Genomic DNA, 5000 nt, shown 5'->3' with positions numbered 1-5000 from the left:
CTGAAGGAGAAAGGGTCAGACACAGCATTAGTGTGTGCTCCTAATAATCCATTAGGTGTGTGGATATGTACATGTATGTTGATTGTATGTAAAATTAAAAATGAAAAATGCCAATAAAGCACAAATGAATTGAATTGAATTGAATTGAATTGAGAGAGAGAGAGAGAGAGAGAGAGAGAGAGAGAGAGAGAGAGAGAGAGAGAGAGAGAGAGAGAGAGAGGTTTAGAAAAAAACTTTATTTTTACTTTTTACTTGTTATAAACATGATGTCTTAAAAACAAAACATAAAAAAAAAAAAGCTTTTTTTTTTCCTTTTTTTTTTTTTCTTCTTCTTCTTCTAAAACCCTAAAACCAACTGATCATCATGTACAACACATAAAACCTCCTTAAAACACCATGTTTCACAAAAAGCAGGAATATTATTGGTAAGACTGTAATATGCAAACTCAGTTCTCAATCTTGCTGCCACCATCCACATCAGCATCACTTTTGGATCTGTCGCCGCCAACCCTAGACCTTTATTCTTTCTGGTCTTCCATATAGCCATTTTTGCTGTCCCTATTAAATAATTCAATAAAACTACTCTCTTCCTTAAAACAAAACTATACTTCAACCCTCCAATAAAGACCTGATCATTAAAATCCCCTGTAAAACCATTAAACCAAATTTTTAGTAACTGAAAAAGATTATTTAATCTACCACATTTTAAAAACAGATGTTCTAAATCTTCTCCCTCACCACAAAACCTGCACTGCCCCCCCACCGCTGGATTCAGGTGTGCCACGTGTCTGTCCGTAGCTATGGCCCCGTGGATAATCCTCCACTGCAGATCAGCAGTACGCTTCTCTACAGGGGGTTTATACAGGGTCCTCCACCTGTCTCGCACAAGGAATTCTGGTCCCAACAAACCTGGCCATCTGGAGGCTTTCTGTCGCTTTAGTGACCGCTGATGCATCACTTTAACCGTAGAGTGATAGAGCGCCTTCTTTGAAACATTGTCCAAATACTCCAGTTGAGGTGTCCGAGAGTTCAGGATTGAATTGGCGACTTCACCCTCGTCCTCGTCACTCATTAGCAGTGAAATGTCAATTCTTGGGAATTCTGGTTTGCCACTATGTTTATCCATTTGTCCTCTTGCCATGTTCTCTCCATACATGTTTTTTACCACCATGGAAATTTCTTCTATCAGCTTAGATGCAAGTCTCTGTGACTGTAGGCCCGTAATTCCTTGAATAACTCCCACCGCTTTCCATCCATCTTTATCCATGAGTTGACCCAGCTTCACAATCCCCTTCCCAATGAGACAGGTTTTGACAGTCACTGATGATAAAAGTCTTGTCTGGATCATTTTGTTAAAAAATAAAGGTTCCTCCGGAGCCCATTGAGCAGAACTGCTCCAATCTCTGTCCATTTTAAAAACACTCCTCCACACATAAAACATTGTCTGATAAAAAGGTGTAATTCCAGAAAGATTCATTTCTTCCAACCTCATTAAAAACAGGTGTTTGTCCAGTCCGAGACCCCCTGCCCTCTGTAAAATGGCACACACAGTGTGGGTCCACAACAACTCTTTGTGATACAAGAGTCTCTTTGCTGCTTGCAGTCTAAAAGCATTGATCCTGCTCTTGACATCCACCAGTCCATGTCCTCCCTCACAGACTGGCAAGTAGATCCCCGATGCCCGGATCCAGTGCTCACCACTCCAGAAGAAGTTCACCAGCTTTCTTTGTATTTCACATATAACTCCTTCCGGTGGATCCAGGACTGCACACCTGTGCCACAGGACAGAAGCTGCCAGGTTGTTGGCAACCAGAACTCGACCTCTGTAGGACAACTGTGGTAATAGCCGTTCCCACTTAGACAACCGGCCAGACACCTTCTCCAGCAAACCCTCCCAGTTCTTCATCTGATACTGCGCACTACCAATAAAAACCCCTAAAACCTTTAACCCTTCTCTTCTCCACCTTAAGCCACCTGGAAGTGTTGGACATCCCGTCTCTTCCCACCTGCCTATAATATACCCCTCACTTTTCTCCCAGTTCACTTTGGCTGTAGATGCCTTTTCATATAAAACAATGTTTTTATTTAATCTTCTAATGTCTTCCTGCCTTGTAATAAAAACAGTGATGTCATCTGCATAAGCTGATAATACCAAATTCGCACTTTCACCCCCATTTTGAATCTCTACACCTTTTAGGTCTTTTTTCAGTCTGTGTAACAACGGTTCAATCATCAGACTGTATAACTGACCAGATAACGGACAGCCCTGCCGAATCCCTCGACCAATAGGAACGGGAGCGCTTAGACCCCCACCAGCCTTAACCATAATACATACATCAGAATATAACAACTTTACATATGATAACATAATTTCACCAAACCCAAAGTTTTTTAAAACATTGAAAAGATACCCATGATCGACCCTATCAAATGCCTTTTCCTGATCTAATGATAAAATACCCAGATTAATATTATTAAGATGGCCAAAATCAACTAAATCCCTTAACAGATATATATTATCTAAAATTGACCTCTCTGGGACACAGTACGTTTGCTCTTTCTCAATTAAAAACTGTAAACAATGTTTGATTCTGTTAGAAAGACATTTGGATAAAATCTTATAGTCCAAGCATAAAAGAGACACCGGTCTCCAGTTCTTCAGGCAGCATAAATCCCCTTTTTTTGGAAGCAAAGATAAAACTGCACGGCGACAGCTTACAGGTAGTGACTTTTCTTTAAAACAACTTAAAAATACTTCATGTAAATCCTCTCCTATAATAGTCCAAAACTGTTTATAAAACTCCACAGGCAGTCCATCTATTCCCGGAGAGCGTCCCGAGGACAGTTGCTGCATCGCCTCCGTTAGCTCCTCAAAACTGATCTCATTGTCCAGCCATTCCTTCTGTTCATCAGGTAACTTTGGCAAGTCTTGGAGTAATTCCGCAGGACTGTTAGAATCACAAGGTTCTTTGCTGTATAGCTTCCCATAAAAGTCAACTGCCATTCTTTTTATTTCCACTGGGTCAGTTGTTATGGATCCATCAGTACGTCGCAGGTGAAACATGTGTTTTTGTTGTACATTTTTCTTCTCTAAATTAAAAAAATAGGAGGTGGGAGCATCCATGTCTTTGATGGAGCAGTATCTTGCTCTGATCAGTGCCCCCTTCGTCTGTTCCTGTAGAAAAGATCCAAGCTCCATTCTTTTCTTTTTCAGAAAGTCCTTCTGCACCGCTCCAGGATCATCCATAAGGCTTTTTTCTAATTTCATAATGTCTTTCTCCAGTCCTTTTATTGTTGTTTTAATACGTGATGAAGAGTGCAGGGTATAGTTCTGACAAAAGACTCGTATTTGAGCTTTACCCACGTCCCACCACTGACTCAGACTCTCAAAAGAACTCTTCTTCACTCGCCATTCATCCCAAAACAATCTAAATCTTTCAGTAAACAAAACATCTTGTAAAAGTTTGGTGTTAAAATGCCAATAATAAGTTTTTTTTGACAGTTCTTTCAGATTTAAAACTAGACTAACCATATGATGGTCTGAAAAGCCATTGGGCGAATGAAAAACATTTGCTACTCTATTATTCCATGTTTTTGTAAGATAAAAACGGTCCAATCGAGCCCCACAAATCACATTATCAGTCACTTTAACCCATGTGTACTGCCTTTCCTTCTTATTCCTCATTCTCCATACATCCATCAAAACATTTTTTCCCATTATTTTAGAAAGTACTAAGCTGGATTGGTGATGTGGTTCCACTCCATTCCTATCAACAGTAAAATCCGTTGTACAGTTCCAATCTCCCCCCAAAACAACACACACACCATCATTAATCGTCTTTAACGCTTCATTTAGTTTTATAAAAACCTTCACCCTTTCCGACCCGTTATTTGGGGCATAAACATTAACAAAAGCAAACAAAAAACCACAAAACTCTATCTTTGTTAATAAAATCCTCCCTTTCTCAATTTCCTCCACAGCTAAAATGTTAAAATTCATATTCTTTGAGAATAAAATAGCAACCCCAGCACTATTGCTTGAGCCATGACTTAAAACTAGCTTCCCCCCCCACCACATACCCCACTCCACCTCATTATTAACGTCAGTGTGTGTTTCCTGTAGGAAAGCAACATTAATTTGTTTTATCTTTAAAAACTCTGAAACTACTGCTAATTTTTTCCTATCTCTACCCCCGTTTATATTTAAGGAGCCAACCTTCAGACACTCCATAGAGAAGAGAAAGAGAGAAAAAAGGGACAGAAACAGAAGAAACCATAGTGAAAAAGACACTCTTTGTAACTTATCCATTTTTTTAATTATTCGAAGCACTAGACCTGCCTTGACGTAACTTCGTTAAAATTTTCTTTAGACGAAATCTCTTTTTCTTGCTTAGCTCATCAAAGCTTACTGTTCTTTGCAACAAAGTGGCTGAAGCAATAAATTTATCCAAATCCGGGAAAAAATCACTGACTTCCACCACTTTCCCAAAAGTAACATCCAAAAATTCATTTATTTCTTGCAGTGTGTAGACATTTTCCACAACCTGGGAACCAACTTCAGAAACATCTGAAAGAGCATCATCGTTGTCATTACTCTTTATAGACCCCTGTGATGTTTCTAATTGAGTCTCAATTCCATTTCCACCATCCTCAACAAACACCATTTCTCCACTTACTCCCGCCGTAACCTCATCTTCGTTTGTCATTACCATTTCCTCAGCAATAACTGTTTCTCCACTTCGTCCCGCCGTAACCTCACCTTCATCTGCCATCACCAAATCCTCACCAATCACTGTTTCTCCACTTCCTCCCGCCGTAACCTCACCTTCATCTGTCATCCCCCTTTCCTCAGTATTTCTGTTTTGGTCCACAGTAACAGTAGACCTCACCTTACCTACAACACCAGCAGCACCACCACCATCACCACCATCATCATCCTCATGCACCTCACTCTCCACCTGAGGCTGTTCTTCCCTTTCCTTTGATCCCTCACCTGCAGC

The 5000-nt window shown here is 40.2% G+C and overlaps 1 protein-coding gene across 1 annotated transcript in view; it reads right to left on the bottom strand.

The window, feature by feature from the left end:
• Nucleotides 1-5000, bottom strand: part of cpxm2 (carboxypeptidase X (M14 family), member 2) — a 34857-nt gene that overhangs the window by 28910 nt on the left and 947 nt on the right. The gene's annotated exons all lie outside the window — the stretch shown is intronic.

This window comes from Pseudorasbora parva, chromosome 21, assembly GCF_024679245.1.
Source record: "Pseudorasbora parva isolate DD20220531a chromosome 21, ASM2467924v1, whole genome shotgun sequence".
Taxonomy (NCBI): domain Eukaryota; kingdom Metazoa; phylum Chordata; class Actinopteri; order Cypriniformes; family Gobionidae; genus Pseudorasbora; species Pseudorasbora parva.
This window is presented reverse-complemented; position numbering and strand designations above follow the sequence as displayed.